Genomic DNA, 23,110 nt, shown 5'->3' with positions numbered 1-23,110 from the left:
GGTCTTTGCCACCATGCTGCAGCTCAGTTTCAGAGTCTTGGCAATCTTCTTATAGCCTAGGCCATCTTTATGTAGAGCAACAATTCTTTTTTTCAGATCCTCAGAGAGTTCTTTGCCATGAGGTGCCATTTTGAACTTCCAGTGACCAGTATGAGAGAGTGAGAGCGATAACACCAAATTTTAAACACCTTCTCCCCATACCTGAGACCTTGTAACACTAACAAGTCACATGACACCGGGGAGGAAAAATGGCAAAATTGGGGCCAATTTGGACATTTTCACTTAGGGGTGTACTCACTTTTTTTGCCAGCGGTTTAGACATTAATGGCTGTGTGTTGAGTTATTTTGAGGGGACAGCAAATTTACACAGTTATACAAGCTGTACACTCACTACTTTACATTGTAGCAAAGTGTAATTTCTTCAGCACTGTCACATCAAAAGATATAATAAAATATTTTTCAAAAATGTGAGAGGTGTACTCAATTTTGTGAGATACTATATGTATATTTATATATTTATACAGTATATATATATATATATATATATATATATATATATATATACATAACTTTTGTCTCAGCATGGAAAGGTAACTCCATATGCTGCAAAATAAGAAGCCCCCCTGAAGCTGGAATCCTGGGGCAGTTGTCAAGGTACCAGCTTGAACTGATATATAGGCAAGGATTAAAAGGTAAAAAAAAAAAAGCTGTATACAGTACTGAGTAAGTGATTAAATCATCTGCTGAAAGTGCTTTTAACAGTGGGTTTAACATCACTTTAAAATGTCAGTCTGAATTGTCCCAAATGTGAAATATTTTCTATCTCTCCTCATTGATGTAGTACTGGCCGTTTAATCAACCTATGCAAAAGTAATCAACCTGTGCTCCTAAATAAATAGAAAGGTATGTTAAATGTATCTCAGGGTGTAGAAAAGTTCTCTCCACAAAGCAGATTTGAAGAGTAAAGTTTTGTAAACTTTGTGTACAGATATGTCACGTTAGATTTGATACTATGTGGCAAACATTTTTGTAATAAAAGAAACCCAAATGATGGTCGACAAACTCCGATGCTACAGCAGCTACTGAACTGCTGGCTCACATGGTCCTCCAGCAGAAATGTATGAAATTAAATTAATTATTAAAGTGCAATGAACATCAGGTTTAAGGGCCAGTTCACACCACATGCAGTCCAGTGCGTTTTTGTTCTGCATCAAAAATGCATGAAAAGTAGGTTATATGGTTTCCAATGGCGTAGTACACACCATTTCAGTCAGTTCCAGGGCTTTTCAGTTCCAGAAAAAAAAGAAGAACGTGCTGCATTTTTCCTGCACTGGACTGTACTTGAACGCAGTAAAACGCATCAAAAATACACTGGAATGCATCAAAAATGCACTGGACCCCAGTCCGTGAAAAAGAAAATGTAAAAAAAATAAAAAAATAAAAAAAAAATCCCACTGGAACCCATCAAAAACATGTTAAAAACTCGCATGCACAAATGCATCTGCAACAGATCTGGAGTGCATTTTTGTGGTGCGAACCAGCCCTAACTGCATTTCTGAAATTGCTGCAAATGGTGTGGCTTCTCTTTGTTTTTACCCCTTTTGCGCCGATGCCTCCCGGGACTTTAAGGGGTTTACGATGCCAAGCATCAGGGTTTATGATCATGTGACCACCGTGGTTGGCTGTCAGCGGTAACTGTGCCGAGAATGATCTCTTGGCACAGCCATATGACACCAATTCACGCAAATTTGTGGTCGCTCTTCGCCCAGAACCACCCGCCGAGAGGCCGCATATTTGCGTGTGACCAACACCAATGGGTTAAAGACAGTACAATGATTTGCAAATTATGGCAGCCCATAGGAACCGACAATTTGTTTTACTATCTCCAGGATCAATGGAAATTATATTTCTGATTGAGCTGTTTAGGGTTAATACAGAGCATATCAATATTTTTGTTCAGTGCTTTATAATTCCACACACCCACAACTGTCACTAACATCTGCTTCCTAAAAATAAAAATAGAAAAAGCTTTGCGAACAGATAACTATCAGCAAAATGAATAGGAGGCGGCAATAAATATAAAATAATAAGTTGCTGTACTTCAAATAAAGCATCATTTCTGTATTAAAACAAACTGGAGAATGGAATATTTTTATGATGTTATAGTAGAGTCATACCATTGAATGGAATACTATTCATTTTAGAAAGACAAGCCGGTTTTCCATTCAGATGAACAACTTTAATATAGCAAAATGCCAGATGGTTTATCAGCAACCATGAGATCATTAGTAGCATAGCGTGATGAGCAAATAGCGTTGCAAATTAGGAAAAGTCGTGAATTGCACATTTTTGGTTTAACCTGAATGTATGCATGCAGATTATCTTCAGAATCATACAACTCATGACTAATAACTGTCTGGGTTTCTGAAATGCATGATTCTCGGCAAATCAGAAAGATCTTCATTTAAATATTCAGGCGATTCAAAAATAGGCAAATCTGTGATTCTCCTGACTCAATCATCATCAAGTCTTGGCTCTACAAACAATAGCATCAGTAGGTGCAGATGTAGAGGAACATCCTTTTTCTGCTCCATTTTCACATAAACATCACAGTAGAGATAAATTGTCTATTTTCTGTGATGGTCTCCAGGTCCCAGGCTGCCAGATAAAGGTGGATAGGTCTTTCAATAAAAAGCACAATGGGCTTCTGACATAGATGAAGTGCAGAACAAGTTCTTCAACTATTTACTACAGCAGCCAATTTACTTTCCAGCACATCTCTAACATCAGGTCTCATACCTCTTTGTGCCCGAATCACAATACCTAAAAGCCCTAACTTTCTTCAAACTTCCAAGGTAGAATAAAGAGTGTGCATTCCTTTTCAAACATGCAGTGGAGGGCCAGTGTATGCACTAACGTTTCTCCTGGCAGACAGTACGATCACCAATTCTTAGTTGTCTTATGACACCTCTTCTACCCTGAAAAGTGCCAATAGGGTGCATGAGTGTAGTATTTTGAGAGCAAAAGGAGGTATTATGTAAAAAGCACAGACTGTTCTCAACAGTTAATGTTGCTTAATAGGACAATACAGTAGTTAGCAAAAACTACTTTTGCTTATTAGAATAGGTCCTGGATTAGCACAATGTGGCTTATCAAACATTTTAGTGCTAGTGCAAAGCTCCATAATGCACTGGACCCTGTTTGATGCTTCTATAAAGGGCACATTTACTTATTGTGGTACCTGTCTTCAAAGGTATTGCCAAAGCAATTTTTGCTGGGTTGGCTATTGTCATAACAACACTGTCTGTTCATTGCAATCCATGCTTACTTTACCATACTTTCCTGTACTCTGAAATTCAGTGGCGGTTGGTGCTCAAACTTTTTTTGGGGGGGAGCAAACAAACTGAAAAATACAGAAAAACCCCCCATAAATTGCAGCCTCACTGTGCCCATCAAATGCAGCCACTCTGCCATCAACTGCAGCCACTGTGCCCATCAAATGCAGTCACTGTGCCCATCAAATGCAGCCACTATGCCATCACTGGCAGCCACTATGCCATCAAATTCAGCCACTGTGCCCCATCAAATGCAATCACTGTGCCCATCAAATGCTGCCACTGTGCCCATCAAATTTAGTCACTGTGCCCATAATATGCGGCCTCACTGTGCCCATAATATGCAGCAGCCTGTACTGCATGGAGGGACAGATGATGTATACCTGCAATCAGTCATCATGGAGGAAGGTATCTAGTATATACAGAAAGGAAGGTGGATGCATACAGCTATATATGCACCCACCACCTTCCTTCCTGTATATAGAGACCTTCCTACATCATCACTGACTGCAGATATACACCATCTGTCCTGTTACTATGTATATAGCTGTATACAGAACAGATGGTGTATACCTGCAGTCAGTGATGATGATGATGGAGAAAGGTCTCTATATACAGGAAGGAAGATGGTGGCTGTATATATAGCTGTATACACCCACTTTCCTTCCTGTATATAGAGACCTTCCTCCCACTTCACTGACTGCAGATATACATTATGTGTCCTGTATACAGCTATATATATACATAGTAACAGGGCAGATGATGTATATCTGCAGCCACAGTGATGACGGAGGAAGGTCTCCAATATACAATCAGGATAAGATGTGGGGGTATACCTGTCTACAGTTTGACTAGAGAAAAGTCAGGGAGGATCACTATCTCTATCTCTCTCTCAATCTCTCTGCTCCTCTAGCCATGTGATCGTGCCCGGGCACAGTCTGCACTGGCTGCTATGGTGGGGAGAGAAGCGGGTAAGTTACTGTGTGTATTAATACTGTACGGCGTACGCCTATGTGGAGCATCAGCTGTCAGCAAGTGCTGGCTGGGAATAAATATACATAATTCTCCATGTCTAGAGACCATCTGAGGCCCACGGGCGGCACTAAGATGGATGGATAGGTGCTGCTTAGAAAGGAAGAAGGTCTGGGGGTGGAAAAAAACATATATAGATCTATTTGGAGCAGCACGCCTCACACCCCCTGATGTACTGCATCCTGCATTGCCAGTTTACATAATACCACTTACCTGACGGACTTAACAGAGGCTTTTGGTGTGCTGTGCTACAGGATCATCCCACTTTACTATAGCCCGCTGCTCTGTACCTGTCCTGTGTTTTATAGAATGTCAGCAGCTGGGATTATCTACAGGAAATATGGAACACCCATACTATTCATACAGGACACCTGTAAGGACTTCCACTGTACTGGCCTGCTCAATGAACTGGCTGTGAAATTCTCAGGCTATTTCCACTAAGGACTATGGACCATAGGAACAACATATAATGGCTGTTGAAAAACCATGGGACAGTGAGTAATTTATACACGGACAGACCGACCATATTAGCAGTATTCATGAGGTACCTAGAGGCTCTGGGACACAGTGGTTTTGTACTTGTCGGATCGGAAGTCTATTATGATGCCAGATATGTTTGAGCTTATGTCCTTTGAAGCTATGCCCTAGTAGTGACTATTTCTGTGCTATCACCTTTGAAACCAAGTAGAGCAGGCAGTCAATATCAAATGTATTCCTTATGAGGTGTTCAATAACAATATATACCATAGCAGATTGCTGGATATCATCTTAGCACCTGCTGCCTCTGTGTGTTTATCTATCAGGCACTTAATATTACCTGAGATTCGGGACTAGATGAGGACTTACTGTGTTTTTTTGTATTGTTACAGGACTAACAGCAGGGCTCAATATCATTAATCAGACTTTACATCCATCCCCCAGGTGCAGCCATCTCTTCAGATTGCGCTGCGTTCGCCCATAGTGGCTTTAAGGTGCAGTGCTCTCCTCTCAGCTGCTTGGGTGGATGTATGAATCCCCATTGTTCAAGTAACTATCTTTGCAGGTGTAGTCACTAGGGGTTTGTTTCATCTCTGTGAGGGGTTAGCAGCATAGCCGCACATTCTCTACTCCTTGGGGAGGTCCCAGTGAGGCAGTTCATAAGTCTAAGGGGTGAGGGAATTGATGGGGTTTGTAGGGTGGTCTGGGAGGGAGGTGGGGGAGGAATAAGACTGGGAAGTGTTCGCTACATGGTCTGTGCTGTTTTTATATGTACTATTTTTGCATATAATTAATAAATGTGACGAGGTAGCCTTTTGGATGTACACAACTTTTATTTTTTTTCGTTTCTATGGTTATTTTCTGTGTTACACACCCTACCCATATGTTGGGTGGCACCATCCACCTATCCTTCAGGTTCCCAGCTTTCTTTTTTCTTTTTCTTTAATATGCAGCTCTGAATAGAATCCAATTAGTGTTTTTGTCAAAGCTTAATTGAACAAGCTGAAGTTAGAAGCTGATTGGCTACCATGCACAGATAACCCAGATTTTGCTCTTTCCAGTTTTAGCAAATCACCCTCAAAGCGGGGGACAATTAGCCTCTAAGCCCTTGTACACACGGTCAGAGATTCAGACAACCAAATCCGTCTGAGTAATTCCAACGGATTAATTCCGGAAGAGGTCTGGAAGTGATGTTGCATACACAAGGTCGGACTAAGTTGTCGGAAAATCCGATTGTATATAACGTGATGATGTTATTTCGTTACGATGGGACTACGTTCAGGCTATTAGCCAATAGCTTTGGTCTAGGAATTTGATCTGAGCATGTGTGGCACTTTGTCCGTCGGAGTAGGCTACACATGATTGGAGTATGTCCGATAGGAGCATTTTGTTTGAAAATTTTACCGGCAAGTTGGAAAACTTGGTCCGTCGGATATTCCGACGGAAACAGTCCAATGCAGACTACACACATTCGGAATATCCGACAAAACGGTCCGATAGGAAACATTCCGTCGGAATCTCCGACCGTGTGTACAAGGGCTTAGACATCTCAGTAGTGATGTCTTTCTGTGCTTATCACCACAGTTCCCTTCATTGTCCTGATGTCAAGAGGATACAAAGTAAGAGGAAACCTCCCCAGTGAAGACACATAGCAATAACAATCTGGCAAAGGTTTTAACTTTTCCGTATTTTTCAAAAAGTAGCATAAAGTTCTGTATAGAGTTGATCTTTAAGAGGAAAACATTTTCCTTTTAGTCTAAATGTAAAACAACTTAACAATGGTTATCTTTCCAAACTTAATGAAACAAAATACCAACTTTCCTGAGAATTTCAAAGCTATGGGCTCAAACACAAAGTGCCCTCTAGCAACCAAGCCTCAACAACTGTCTGCCAGCTGTAGGTTTAAACACTCAAACCAGGTGAAGTGATAAATAGCGAAAGGTCACATAACTAAACACACACAGGCATTACCGAAAATGATTTGACAATCTGAAGAACCTGCTGCAGTCACACATCCCTGTGGTGGAGACCCAGGAGGTTCAAACAGACTGCTTGAAGATGTTCACTGTAATAGAGTTTCCATGTTGGGAGCAACAAATCCACCAGCTGCCTCTCAGCTGGCTGCCTTTGATTCTATGTTGTTTATTATTTATTGATGGGTTTATTTAGCTCTGGCTCTACTGCATATAATACCTAATACAAGCTAAAAGAGTTTGCATTTTCAGGGTCACACATCTAGAGAACTGGATTATGCACAGATACAACATTTCACAAAAAAACTCCAGCCTAAGGCTAGCCATACACACAAAGACTTTGTAGGCTGAACACGATAAGTTCTAATATTACTCCATCCACACTAAACAGAATTTGTTTGCTATTGTATTCATGCTGCTGTTAACTCGACGGTTGTCTAATGTAGTCACTGTCAGTTTTACACTGCTCATTTGATTGTTCAGTCAATGTTTGTTGAGCCGGGGGGTGGCATGAGAAGCACCCATGGTTCAAATGCACTCAGTTGAGTATGAGAAAATGTATGGCTAGCTTTACTGTAAAAGGCTGTTTTGAAACAAGGAGCTGATCTAATTTCTGTTACCAATGAACGACTTTAATTGTAAATGTTTATCCTTTATTTGCAAATGAAAAGTCAAGTACCTCATACCCATGAAAACTGACTGGTTGATTTACTAAAGGCAAATAGACTGTGCACTTTTGCAAGAACAGTTGCTCCAGAGCTTAGAAAAATGAGCAAACGCTCTGGTGACTTCCATCATCCAATCATGTGCAAGCAAAAAAGGATTATTTTTACATTTTCCTTGCACGAAATTGGGTTTTCTTTGCAAAGTGAACCTCATATACTAAGCTCTGGAGCAACTGCACTTGTAGAGTACAACTGCACTTTGCAAAGTGCACAGTCTTGTCTTTAGTAACACCATTCTGATTGCAAAACAAAAGCTTCCATCTCTTGCATTATGGATACTTCCCAAGCTTAGATCAGTTCAGATATCAAGGGATACCTGCACACTGTCTATGGAAATTGAATGAGTGGTCAAAATTTGTATTACTATTAAAAAAGAAGCCTGTTTGACAAACCTGTAATTTACTCAGCAGTGTAATATCCCAAAGGAGGCATAAGTAAGCTTGTCAAATAGTGCTCATCAAAATCAAGATTGTATTTGTATCAAAAACTATTTGATTAGATAACACTCTGTCAGCTTTCTTACACAGCAAAAGTGACCCTATTAGGAGGATTCTGAAAAGACATATAATATGGGAAACAGAACAGCTGGAAGCACATGAATTTTCCATTGTGAACCTGTCCTGAATAAATGCTGATTTCTAATAGAAATCCTAATTTCAAGTTATAGATTCAACATTGTTTTTTATTGCAAATGGAAAGCCTTCTCATAACAGCACAGTCAGTATTATTTGAGGGCTTGCTGGTACCTATGGTCATGCATAGCTATTCATTTTGGTGCAATTTGTATGACAAGGTAATTATGGTGCAACGTTTTAAAGCTCAAACCCAATTACATTGGTCCAGTTTATATTCTGGGACTTGCATTTTTCTCAAGGAATGCCAGTGTTCAGTGTTTGGATGAGATTTAGGGGTAAGGTAGTACCATCATCATCCTTACTTCGTCCAATCAGAGGTCACCTTGTAAACACTGAGAAAAATACAAGACATTCTCTGAATGGCGCCAGTGCCGATCCCTTTTGGTTACTATGCAGAAGCACAGCAAGAAGAACTGTAGCAGCAGCACCTACTAGAGTGGTTATCTTCTTTTAGTTATTGAATATATATATATATATATATATATATATATATATATATATATATATATATACTGATCCGAGCTGGACCAATGTAACAATGCAACAAAAATCATGACTGAAGTTCTTCAGCTTTAAATATTTTCCACATTTTGCTCATTGCTTTTAACTTATTACTATTATTATACCATCTATTGAGCAAAAAGGTGTTGAGTTACTAAAGGCAAACAGGCTGATCACTTTGCCTTTGCAAGAATTTAGTTGCAAAGCTCTACTGACTTCTATCATCCAACCATGTGCCAGTAAAAATACTGTTTTCTTTTCAATTTTCTTTGCACCTGATTAGTTATTGTTGTGCAACTTTCACCACATTGCCTGAGCTGTAGGGAAAACTCCCTTGCAAAGTGCAACTTTCCTTACAAAATGAACATTCTATTTGCCTTTAGTAAATCATATCCCTTGTGTACATTCTGTTGAACACACAAAGTGATAGGGAATCAGAACAGTAGTAGAGGGGAACTTTTCCAGCAGGGATACGTGTTCAGATGACAACTATCTAAGATGATATTCCCTTTCAATTTGGAGAGATGTCCTTTCACTTCCTGTTGAAGTGAAGGCAAAAATCTTCTGAATAGACTCTGAAAAAAATCACATGGGTCTTAACCATTTCTAATAGACAAACCCCCCCCAAATATATGTGTTTGGTTTTAAAGAATTTAGGCACACTAGGATTATAGAAAAGAAGGAGCACAACACTTCTAAATGGACTAGATCAGTAGCTGATCCAGTCCATTTAGCAGTGTTGTGCTCCTTGTTTTTATCAATGGTAAATATAATCCTAGTGTGCCTAAATTCTTTAAAACCAAACACATATATTGGAGGGGGGAGGGGGGGTTGTCGAACTGACCTACTATCTACTATATATATATACAGTGGTGTGAAAAAGTGTTTGCCCCCTTCCTCATTTCCTGTTCCTTTGCATGTTTGTCACACTTAAGTGTTTCGGAACATCAAACCAATTTAAACAATAGTCAAGGACAACACAAGTAAACACAAAATTTGTAAATGAAGGTGTTTATTATTAAAGGTGAAAAAAAATCCAAACCATCATGGCCTTGTGTGAAAAAGTGATTGCCCCCTAAACCTAATAACTGGTTAGGCCACCCTTAGCAGCAACAACTGCAACCAAGCGTTTGCGATAGCGTGCAATGAGGCTTTTACAGCGTCCTGGAGGAATTTTGGCCCACTCATCTTTGCAGAATTGTCCTAATTCAGTTACATTAGAGGGTTTTCGAGCATGAACGGCCTTTTTAAGGTCATACCACAACATCTCAATAGGATTCAGGTCAGGACTTTGGCTAGGCCACTCCAAAGTCTTCATTTTGTTTTTCTTCAGCCATTCGGTGGTGGACTTGCTGGTGTGTTTAGGATCATTGACCTGCTGCAGAACCCAAGTTCGTTTCAGCTTGAGTACACAAACAGATGGTCGGACATTCTCCTTCAGGATCTCTTGGTAGACAGCAGAATTCATAGTTCCTTTTATCACGGCAAGTCTTCCAGGTCCTGAAGCAGCAAAACAGCCCCAGACCATCACACTACCACCACCATATTTTACTGTTGGTATAATGTTCTTTTTATGAAATGCAGTGTTCCTTCTACGCCAGATATACTTGGACACACACCTTCCAAAGAGTTCCACTTTTGTCTCATCGGTCCACAGAATGTTGTCCCAAAAGTCTTGGGGATCATCAAGATGTGTTGTGGAGAAATTGAGACGAGCTTTGATGTTCTTTTTGCTCAGCAGTGGTTTTCTCCTTGGAACTCTGCCATGCAGGCCATTTTTGCCCAGTCTTTTCCTGGTGGTGGAGGCATGAACGCTGACCTTAACTGAGGCAAGTGAGGCCTGCAGTTCCTTGGACGTTGTTGTGGGGTCTTTTGTGACCTCTTGGATGAGTCGTCGCTGCGCTCTTGGAGTAATTTTGGGTGGCCGGACACTCCTGGGAAGGTTCACCACTGTTCCATGTCTTCGCCATTTGTGGATAATGGCTCTCACTGTGGTTCGCTGGATTCCCAAAGCTTTGGAAATGGCTTTATAACCCTTTCCAGACTGATAGATCTCAATTACTTTCTTTCTCAATTGTTCCTGAATTTCTTTGGGTCTCGGCATGATGTGTAGCTTTTAAGGATCTTCTGGTGGACCTTACTGTGTCAAGCAGCTCCTATTTAAGTGATGCCTTGATTGTGAACAGGTGTGGCAATAATCAGGCCTGGGTGTGGCTATAGAAATTGAACTCAGGTGTGGACAACCACAGTTATAGTATGTTTTAACAAGGGGGGCAATCACTTTTTCACACAGGGCCATGATGGTTTGGATTTTTTTTTCACCTTTAATAAAAAACACCTTCATTTACAAATTGCATTTTGTGTTTACTTGTGTTGTCCTTGACTATTGTTTAAATTGGTTTGATGTTCCGAAACACTTAAGTGTGACAAACATGCAAAGGAACAGGAAATGAGGAAGGGGGCAAACACGTTTTCACACCACTGTATATATATATATATATATATATATATATATATATATATATATACACACTCACTGTGTTAAGTACACGTGTTCAAAAAATCCAAGCGGCGGAGTGGGGAAGGAAGGGGATTTAAATGACTTTGAACGTGGCATGGTTGTTGGTGCAAGATGGACTTGTCTGAATATTTAACAAATTGCTGCTATATTGGGATTTTCATGGACAGCCATGTCCAGGGTTTACAGAGAAAAGAGAAAATATCCATTGAATGGAAATTGTGTGGACGAAAATGCCCTGTTGATGTCAGAGGTCACGGGAGAATGGGCAGATTGGTTTAAGATGATAGAAAGGCAACAGTAACTCAAATAAAGGCCCATTACAACCACGGTATGAAGAATACCATCTCTGAATGTACAGCCCATTGAATCTTTAAGCAGATGGGCTACAGCAGAAGAAGACCATAACGGATGCCACTCCTGTCAACTAAGAACAGGAAAATGAGGCTACAATTTGCTCAGGCTCACCAAAATTGGACAATAGAAGATTGGAAATAGGTTGCCAGGTCTGATGAGTCTCGATTCCTGCTGCAACGTTCAGATTGTAGGGTCAGAATTTGGCATAAACAACATGAAAGCATAGATCCATTCTGCCTTATATGAACGGTTCAGGCTGGTGGTGGTATAATGGTGTGTGGGATATTTTCTTGCCACACTTTGGGCCCCTTGGGCCGCATACACATGGGCGGATTGTCTGCCCAACTAAGTTCGTCAGACAATCCGACAGACAGTCCATTCAACTTTTGAATGAACGGACTTGACCACACACGATGAGCAGACAGTCCGCCGAAAGCTTGTGCGATGACGTGTACGGCACGTACGACGGGACTAGAAATTCGACGTCCAATACACTGCAATGCAACCTTCGGCGTGTAAATCCTTTCTGAGCATGCGCCATACTTAGTCCGTCCAACTTGCCTACACACGAGCGGACTGTCCGCTGAAACCAAGTTTGGACGGACAAAATTACGGAAATTCCGAAAGACTTAGTCCGTCAGACTGTCCGCTGAAAAAGTCCGCTGAAGCCCACACACGAGCGGATTGTCCGCTGAAACACGGTTCAGCGGACTAAGTTGGGCAGACAATCCGCCCGTGTGTCACGGCCTTAGTATCAATTGAGCATTGTTTAAATACCACCGCCTACCTGACTATTGCTGCTGACCATGTCCATTCCTTTATGACTACAGTGTACCCATATTCTGATGGCTACTTCCAGCAGGATAATACACCATGTCACAAAGCTCAAATCATCGCAAACTTGTTTCTTGAACATAAAAATAAGTCCACTGTACTCCAATGGTCTCCACAGTCACTAGATCTCAATCCAACAGAGCACCTTTGGGATGTTGTGGAATGGTAGATGTGCATTATGGATGTGCAGCAACTGCATGATCCTATCATGTCAATATGGACCAAAAACTCTGAGGAATATTTCCAACACCTTGTTGAATCTATGCCATGAAGAATTAAGCCAGTTCTGAAGGCAAAAGGGGATCCAAACTAGTACTAGCAAGGTGTAACTAATAAAGTGGGTGGTAAGTAAATATATATATATATATATATATATATATATATATATATATATATATATATATATTGCATCTGGAAAGTATTCACAGCAGTTCACTTTTTCCACTTTTTTTATGTTACAGCCTTATTCCAAAATTAATTAAATTCATTATTTTCCTAAAAATTCTACAAACAATACCCCATAATGACAATGTGAAAGAAATTTGTTTGAAATCTGCAAAATGTATTAAAAATCAAAATCAAAAAAAGACATGTACATAAGTATTCATAGCTCAATACTTTGTTGAAGCACCTTTGACACCAATAACAGCCTTAAGTTTTTTTGAGTATGATGCTTCAAGCTTGGCACACCTATTTTTGGGAAGTTTCATTCCTCTTTGCAGAACCTATCAAGCTCCATCAGTTTGGATGGGGAGCGTCAGTGCACAGCCATTTTCAGATTTCTTCAGAGATGTTCAGTCGGGTTCAAGTCTGGGCTCTGACTGGGGCACTCAAGGACATTCATAGAGTTGTTCTGTAGCCATTCCTTTATTATCTTGGCTGTGCGCTTAGGGTCGTTGTCCTGCTGGAAGAGGAACCTTCACCCCAGTCTAAGGTCCAGAGCGCCCTGGAGGTTTTCATCAAGGATGTCTGTACATTTCTGCATTCATCTTTCTCTCGATCCTGACTTGATCCTGACTTGTCTCCCAGTTGCTGCCGCTGAAAAACATGCCCACAACATGATGCTGCCACTACCATGCTTCACTGTTTTTTACTCATAGTCTGTGGGTCCTACAGGTGCCTTTTGGCAAACCCCAGGCAGACTGTCATGCGCCTTTTACTGAGGAGTGGCTTCCATCTGGTCACTCTACCATACAGGTCTTATTGGTGGAGTGCTGCAGAGATGGTTGTTCTTCAAGAAGGTTATCCTCTCTCCACAGAGAAAAGCTGGAACTCTGTCAGAGTGACCATCGGTTCTTGGTCACTTCCCTGACTAAGGCTCTTTTATGCCAATTGCTCAATTTGGCCAAGCGACCCACTCTAGGAAGAGTCCTAGTGGTTCCAAACTTCTTCCATTTATGAATGATGGAGGCCACTGTGCTCATTTGGACCTTCAATGCGGCAGACATTTTTCTGTACCTTTCCTCAGATCTGTGCCTCCATACAATCCTGTTTTGGAGGTCTACAGACAATTACTTGGACTTTATGGCTTGGTTTGTTAACTGCGCGACCTCACATAGACAGGTGTGTGCCTTTCCAAATCATGTCCAATCAACTGAATTTACCACAGGTGGTCTCCAATCAAGTTGTATCTCAAGGATGATCATTGGAAATAGGATGCACCTCAATTTTGAGTATCATGGAAAACCTGTGAATACTTATGTGAATGTACTTATTTGAATGTACAAAAAAATTATTTTTTTTCATTTTTTATTTTTAACAGATTTGAAAAGGTTTTAAACAAACTTCTTTCAGGTTGTCATTATGGGGTATTGTTTGAAGAATTTTGAGGAAAATATGGAAATCCATTTTGGAATAAGGCTGTAACATAACAAAATGTGTAAAAAGTGAAGTGCTGCGACTACTTTCCGGATGCACTGTATATATACAATTTCTAAATACCCTTCCCTTGGTTACCAAGAACATAATTTAGGTGTTGCTCTAAAAGGTGACAAAGGTGGCAAGAGGGCAGAACAACAAGATTTACAGTGTAGTACTTTCTGAACGTTTATTAGGTAAAAAAATAAGTGAAACCACTCTTACAAACATGAGACTGAAAGAGGCAAAATAGCAACAGCCAGGATGTTCCAGTGTCACAGCAGAAAATTGCTAACCTGGCCATGGACAGAGTCAAAATACTTTAGGCAGCCTCGACATGGAAAGGAGAGCTGCACGAACAACCAGAGGAAATACTATCCAGGACTTGCTTGCTAGCACTCTACCTCAAGCAATGACATCATAGTGAATGCATTTTGGGAAAGCCTTCCTGAACCCTGAAGCTGATGCTGACAAAAGGGAAGTCCTCCTAAAAACACAATCTTGGATCACTGTATAGTCAATACTTATGAGCATTTTCCCATTTATTGTTGGCTTGATGTAATCATAAGACATTTTCTTAAATACCTCATTTTAATTTAGGTGTTTACAGCATCCACATGTATGGGGGCTTTGGATCTTTTTAATGTCTGACAATAGGTCACTGAGCACCTTAGCTGATGGGTGTTCATTATAAGCTGTCTGAGATGGACATAAACCTCAAAGCTGCATAAGAAAAAATGCAAAACATTACAACTTATGAACATTTAATATTTGATCCTGAATTTATAAGCCCCATATACTGTAACAGACATGTAATGCAGATGGAATATTATGCCAACTGCACAAATCTTGAAACTAGCAGAGGTATTAGTGGTTCTCATGGTGATGCTTAAGCATTCCAAAAAGGCAGAAACAAATTTTATTTACAACTAGACTTTCTGTAGAAAATCCAAGCACTTTCATGTATATTTCAAAACTCATAGATGCTTCATTGCTCTCTAGAGGATGATAAAATATAATATTTGACAAAAACATTATAGAACATCTTATGAAAATTCTGACATTCTAAGATAAATTGGAGGAAAATCAACAATCTCCATGTTTACATTGCCCCAAAGATCTATATTTATTTGTCCTTAAGGGACATCCTTTCCTCCCACAGGTCAGGTTGTAGAACAGGATGACAAATTGCTAGCTTGGCGTGTACAGAAATCAAACTGGCTTACAACAGTACATGGGCGTCTGAGCCTACTCTCTGCATGGAAAGCAGCATGCAATTTGTATGCCACTTCTCATAAGCCTGGATTTTCTACTAAAAGTCCATCATGTATATTTGTTGTGTCAGAACCATTTGAAGGGGCAGCGGGAGCAACTGCCAGAGGCCCAAAGAGCGCGGGGAGCTTGGGTTGATTTAGCTGAGAGCCTAATATGTTCTCACTGCTCACATACGTACAGATGCCGTTTATGAATTAGGTCTGCAAAGTATCCCACAAGTACATTTTGCTCTTCCTGGAAAAAGACTTCTGCTTTTGTTAAAAAAAACAAACAAAAAAAAAACTTTTTAAACCATATATAATAGAATTCACTCTATTATATTAAACACCGTGGGGTGAAAACAAACTTATATTTGCCATGCCTGCATAATTTAATTCTGCATGTGCTTTCTGGAAAGTATCCTTACTTTTAAAAACGAAGTGGTCATTGTGGAATTGCTTTGTCTAATGACTTTAATCTTTGAAGTGACCATACCCTGGTAAAGGCAAAACTCTCCCAAGGTTATTATGCGAGTCAATGTTAGTGGGAAGCAAGAATAGATGTGTATTAGAATTTGTATAAGGGCATATACCCTGCAAAACACCATCAAATATTTTCCATGACAGACTCCTAGGTGTATGATATGGCAGAATAATTTAATATTCTTAAATAGGATGTCTAGGGTAAACGAACATCTCCCTAGAACTAGAACAGGAATTTAATCTGCATCTAGAATAACTCAATGGAATCAAGTCCAGAGCAGTTATACAGTATTTGATACTAAATGTTTGTGGCTAAAACATTAAATTGGTAGTAAACTTCACCCCCCCCCCCTCCTGCAAGTAATGTATGTCATAATGTGCATTGCATACTAGCACATTATGAAAGACTTACCACCAGCAGCACGCTGTCACCAAAGACAGGGCTTCCATTTTCACCCAGTCTTCCTTCCAGGTTCCCAGGCTTTGGCTGTTTGAAGGCCATTTGATGTCACTTCCATGCATGAGCGAGGGAGTCACGGCTTCAGCACAGAGCTCTGAAAAGATGCCATGAGTATGCCATCCCTTCCGATCACATGGGTCGGTGATGTCACCGGCTGCTTAAACAGAGAATATCTCCTAAACGGTGCACGTTTAGAAGCTATTCCTTGTGCCTACAGGTTAGCTTTATTTTAAAGTGTATGTAAACCCGATTCATGAAATTTGACCAGGGCACATACATCTGCAGTGTTTTCTTATCTCTCTTCAAATCACTAAGTCCCATAGTTGTCTCCTGCTCCAATCTTCTGTTATGAGCATGATAACTTCTGGCAAGCCATCCATCAACTGAGATAAAACCATGCTTAAATTTGTGTCGGGGAGGTTGCTATAAATAGATTAGCAGACAGCTAAACTATTCACAGAATTGCTCTGGGAGTCTCTGCCTATGTGGAGTGAGGGTGTGTGCCTTTCCTCCAATAGGCTGTCTTGGTTGTGTGCCCAGACTTCACATTCAGTGTTCAACAGGAAGAGAATATCTCTAACACAATGTGAACTTTCCAAAGAATATATAAAGCTGAAGACAGCAGATATACATGTGATACTTATGTAGGATGTTCTGTGATTTGTTTCATTTCTGTGTAGCATCTGAGGCTGTTCACTTCACTGGGTATATGTGAGGGTTTACATACACTTTAAGCTTATTTGTAAGTACAAGTATACCAGCGGTGTTTACTACCAATTTAAAGTACAGCTAAAGGCAAACAAGATTATTTTTATAAAGGATATGTTACCCCATTTCATATTCCTGATATGTGTCTGTCATGTATTTGTATTTAAAAAGGTGTCCTATTCTCTTTGTATTGCTTTGTTTGTGTGAACCACCTGGCGTTCCTGCCAGTCTCCCTGCTTTCCTAGTCTAAACTGACCACACTAGGCACAAGAACACAATCTGGTCAGTTTTCTAGCTGTGCTGAGAACTCATCCTGCTCTCAGGTGTTCAGGTCACCAATGTCACCAAGAAGAAAAGTGGTGTTAAAATTTGAGTTGCTACCAGAACAGAAATAGAAGGAAACTAGGGGGTGGGGCAGCTCTCAACACTGTCAGGAATTGGCATGACGTTTGAGGGGTTATTTAAAGATATGTGTTAATTCAAGGTTGTCTAAATAAAAGAGGGCAGCATGCTATCAATTGGGGCATTTTGATTTCCATGATTCTACTTTTAATGATGAATACCTCTTTGATCACTCATCATAGTGAGAGAGGTAGGTATATTCCAATGTACATTGCGCATATTTAAGCATTTAGGAATCTATCGAGTACATAATGTTCTATCTAGGCAAATGCTACAATTTCACCCAACAAATAAACCACTGGTTTAACAAAGATATCCACAGATAATTGCAGATAATTTGTATGTCTGCTGGCAATTCTTATCATTAATTGAGCTAATGCTATAAAATTATCACTTCACAGACTATACATATACATATATATATATTTATACATATATATTTATTTGTGCTGATCCTTCTTATTTATTATCATAGGCAATGAGTGCTTAACTCGCACACAGTGCGAGATTTCTGCAAGGCTACAGGAGGGACTGATAGTCCATCTGTATGCCAAGCACCTAGTCCTTACTTTGTAGCTTGATATACTGCAAAGCTTGGTTAACACAACTAAATATACATACAGATCAATTTAATAAAGCATCAAGATACAATACTCACACCTTACTAAAACACTAATGTGCAAACTACATTGTATGTGGCTTTGCCAGTTGGTGGAAATGGCAAATATTATAAAGCCTTTCTCCATTATGAACTGTGTTAAAATCATGGCAGTGAAGTCGAACTCCAGCCCAGACTGTCAGTCAATTGGTAATGTCTCTTGTTTACACCTCAGTAAACGAGGCCTAGTGTGCAGGAAGCTGAAATGATTAACGTATGTCTAAATACACAATGTATTTTTTTTAACTTTGAATGGTTAAACATTCCTTTATATTTTGTGGTCTATGTCCCTTTAGGTAGATTTTACTTTACTTCCTGTCTCTAAACAAATTAAAGCATAACAACACTTTTATTGAGAAAAAAACATTCCCCTCTGAGTGATCTATGTACATTGCAAGGATTTTAACAAACTTTGTTGCAGATTCCTACCTTTTGTAATTCTGAAGAAATCCCTCTGTGTCTCTCTGTGCCCATGTGGGAAAGTGAATCTAATGGGAGTGGTTTTATAATTATCAGTCAGCTGCAGCACTTGCAGGGCACTAATGAGGAAAGCTCCTGGGCCTGCATCCCTTTAGACTCGATTTCCTATAGGGAGTATCTTATCAAAAAATTAATTTTTCTTGCAGGGGATGCCTGTTGTACATCAGTTTTTTTTTTACATCCACTACCAATGGAAGAAAACTAGGGCTTTGATCCATTCCAAAAAATGGATGTTGGCAGCAGTGGATGTAAATAGATAATCATCCGTTTACATGTATTTTTCCATAGAGATGCATTGATGTCGGTTTTTCATCCATCAACGGATGGATGAAAAGCAGAAAAAACAGAACGTCCGTGTGAAAGAGGCCTAAGCCTTCTCAAGGAGGCTGTTTTCATCGAGAAAAGAATAGAAAAATATTTTGCCCCGCCTGTATTCAGACCCCTAATAGCAACAAAAAGGCTTGAGGGGTGTTTCATGTGGCAAAAGCAATTGAGTACTATCCATGATACTTTTTTAATTTGCTTTCCTTCTTCAAGGTCCAAAAGTATCAGGAACGGTACCTTTAATGTGGTTAATCTTTCTCAGGTAAAGCCATATTACACAGAACCATTATAAATAAAGAGTTAATATTTAAATATACCATGAATAATTGGCACTACGCACATCAACTCAAGTGAGTTGATGTATTTTGCGCAATAGGGTTGATTTACTAAAACTGGAGAGTGCAAAATCTGGTGCAGCTCTACATAGAAACCAATAAGCTTCCAGGTTTTTTGTCAAAGCCGAATTGAACAAGCTGAAGTTAGAAGCTAGTTCACTACCATGTACATCTGCACTAGATATTGAACGCTCCAGTTTTAATAAATCAACCCCAATGCTTTTGCCTTATTAAAAAAGTCTACAGGTGAACAATAACCAAAAAGTTAAAGTCAATTAGTGAGGAGAGCATTAGGGAAGTTGCCATTACTGATCAAGATTAAGGTGGCAGCCGTAGAGCCAAAAGATAAAAAAATATGAGGCTGCTTCCTCTTTCCAGCGGGGGGGACCTGAGAAAGACTGTGCAGACATGAAGCTTAATATCTCTTTCCCACCCACCCACTGGCTGCCAGAAGCTGATTGAAGTTGACAATGAACGCAACCTGTGTACTTTTTTATAAGAAACAAATGGCCAGAGAAGTTTCAGCTGATCCTTTGGATGAGGCATGGAAGGGATATGTTGTGCACATCAGTGGCAGCAACGATAAGCAAGGTTTCCCCATGAAACAGGGAGTTCTCACCCATGACCATGTCTGTCTGCTTTTGAGCAAGGGTCACTCCTGTTACCGCCCCAGGAGGACTGGCGAGTACAAATGCAAGTCTGTGCGTGGCTGTACTGTAGATGTCAACTTAAGTGTGTTGAATTTCGTGATTGTCAGGAAAGGTGAGGTGGACATCCCTTGCCTCACAGACAACACTGTTCCACATTGTTTGGGTCCTAAAAGGGCAAGCCGAATCTGCAAGTTCTGCAATTTGTCCAAAAAAGATGATGTGCGCCAATATGTGGTTAGAAAGCCTCTTGCTAAGGAAAGGAAGAAGGCCAGGATTACCCAAAGATCCAGTGTCTTGTAACACCTAGCATTCTTCAACACAAGCGTAGATGTATTGCCCTGAAGAAGCAGCACACTCAGAAGAATAAAGAGGAAGCATCAAAGCATGCCAAGCTCCTTGCTAAGAAAACAAAGGGAGCAACAGAGAAGTGTGAGGAGCAGATTGCCAAGAGGCGTAAACTTTAATCACCGAGAGCATCCACATGTAAATCCAGCCAGGAGTAAAGTCTCCTGGTTTAAATACATTTGTTGTAAATGATCAACTTGTGCAAATTTCATTAAAGGCTTTGGTGTCTACAAAATCTCTATGTATATGCTATTGACTTGATCTGGGGGTTTGAGAAAAAAGAATGTGGTATGCACAGATTCAATTTGGTTTATATATATATATATATATATATATATATATATATATATATATATATATACAATCAAAAATGGCTGCTCTATATTTATATCCTCAAAGCTTTCCTTTAATAAGACATTTAAAATGCCTGACTTGAGCATGTGTAGGTGAAAAAGGCGTGCTTTGATTTAACTTCCCACTGCAAAGGTGTTTTGTTTCCAAAGTGTTTGAATTTTTACTACCAAGTTTTACAAAAATAAACTTTGTCGAACCACTTTAGATTTATCAGTGACTGCCAAAGTTGCTGCTTTTAAAATCTTGTCACTAAATGTCTCTTAAAAGTTTTTCATCAACAATTTGAAATTATTATTTCCTCCTATTTGCTACAATGACTCAACGTTTTAGTTCCCCAATTTGTTGAAGCAGTCATATTTTTCCCAGAAAAAAATATGTCCCTCTGATATTTAGCAGCTTTTCATGATCAAAGCTTACATTACCTTTCACAAAAGCTATGGTAGATTGTGTAAGCACACATCACTTTCTTCCCTAGACTGTCAGCTACTCAACACATCCTGCTACTCCCCCTTCTCTAAAGCACATGTATGAACTTATAAATAAACTTGCTTCTACAGTATGATAAATTCCTCAGTTCAAATACTGCAGTAAAAACATTCTCTTCTGACAGAAACCCAGGAAATATTTGCTTTGCGATATGTAGAGGTAATTGGTTGGCTTAAAATGTTTCCAAATTTGCTGTGGCCATAAATCCCTGGAGACATTTTGCAGAGGTGGAAATGAAAATAAATAACTAATTATTACGCACAACAACAACTACAGATTTATGCCAAGTAAAATAAAAGTTGTATCGTCTTAGTTTGGCTTAAGTACTGTATGCAAAACTTGCTGTTTTCTGAATACAGATTAATATTTCCTTTGCATAACCTTCATTAAATACTTACTTTTTTAGGGCCCGTCCACATGCAAGTTCTCCACTGAGGTGGGTTAATGCACAAACCTTAATTCTCTTAATGGCACACATTAATGTTCATTATGAATGCACTGCCAATGGACCATAATGGATGAAAAAAATATAGATGAGCCTTTTATAAAAAAAACAAAAAACAGTGCACCATAACAGTAACAACACATGAATGGCACTGCAATGTATCACACATGCTATGCATTGTGGTAATGTGTGTTAATGTGTGCTTGCCACAACCCACGATTGTGAATGGGCCTATACTGTTGCAGTACTGCAATAAATAACATTTTGAGGTGTATATATAAATGTTCTTACTTAAGATTCACAAATTTTTACCCAAAATCCATACGTTTTTCTAATTGGATTAGTTTAAACAAAGGTGTGAAAGCTGAGCAAAAGTTTGGTGATTACATTTTTAATAGACCCCTTAACATGCTTGGCTTTTCCTTTTTGGTTTAGTTGACATTATTTTAAAGCAACCCTCACTATTGCATTTAAACGCAACCATTTTTTTGTCTCTGGTACAACTAACCCTATGTTTTAAAAAAGACAATATTTGTGACAAACTTCACATTTCAACAAAAAGTTGGTGGTAGGTTGATAAGTGAATTCAATATCTGAACCTCAATAACGTTCTTTTCGTAACACATGTGCCTAGTACAAAAAAAGACACTGGCAATTGAAGAGAGTTTACAGATAATTTGTTTCTAAGGAGCCACGTGCATTTAAAGTTAAACTTTTTTTTTTTAGTTTTGGATTGAGTAGCAAAGGTAGATAGGTAGGTTCTTAATGCTGTGTATGTTACAGTTGGGGAGATATACCTTATTTATTTGTCTTTGTGACTTTTTTCACCAGAACTAAAAGTGATTGGAAAGTCATCATTTTAAATTGTCCCCAGATTAAGCCTAGAGGGAAAAAAATCCATATCCACACACATATGGTATGGAAAAAAACTGTCAGGGGGTTTAACCCTTTCATACTTGGCAGTTATATGATTTTAGCTTTATATATACTTTCAACTTTTTCTGCTTTTTTGTTCTTTATGATAAAGCTACTGGTAGCTCTTCTGGAACTATATCAGGTTTCCAAAGCTTTTACAGTAATAATTTCTACCAGTTATTGTTAAATTTACCCAGTAACCTGTGCCAGAGATATTACTGATAGGATATGTCAGCCAAGCCAATACTTTATACGTTTGGGTCAGTGCGTTGGACTGCACAGCCATTGGAAGTCTATCCAGCTGCCCACAAGGAAATTCAAGCAACTCTGTCAACTGGAGGTGTCTGCACCCCTTACTTCTGAATGCTGGGCCATTCTGAATTAGCCTAACTCTGAGACTTGCAGATGATAGTGCCTGACTACTAACTCCTCCCCATATACATTTTTACTAACCTGTCACTACGATAAGCTGCCTCATTCCAAAATTTTGTTTCAGAATTTATTTAGTTACTCCTGAAATTCATTTTTATTTATTTTGTTTCATTAAAAAATGCATTCGTCCGAAATA

At 39.4% G+C, this 23,110-nt stretch overlaps 1 protein-coding gene and 1 pseudogene across 3 annotated transcripts in view; one reads left to right on the top strand and one right to left on the bottom strand.

The window, feature by feature from the left end:
- CSMD2 (CUB and Sushi multiple domains 2) overlaps positions 1–23,110 on the bottom strand; it is a 1,348,498-nt gene that overhangs the window by 392,368 nt on the left and 933,020 nt on the right. The gene's annotated exons all lie outside the window — the stretch shown is intronic.
- LOC143981475 (small ribosomal subunit protein eS6 pseudogene) lies at positions 19,766–20,461 on the top strand (annotated as a pseudogene).

The sequence above is a fragment of the Lithobates pipiens genome, unplaced genomic scaffold, assembly GCF_037356315.1.
Source record: "Lithobates pipiens isolate NorthernLeopardFrog02 unplaced genomic scaffold, aLitPip1_a1.2 Scaffold_16, whole genome shotgun sequence".
Lineage (NCBI taxonomy): Eukaryota > Metazoa > Chordata > Amphibia > Anura > Ranidae > Lithobates > Lithobates pipiens.
This window is presented reverse-complemented; position numbering and strand designations above follow the sequence as displayed.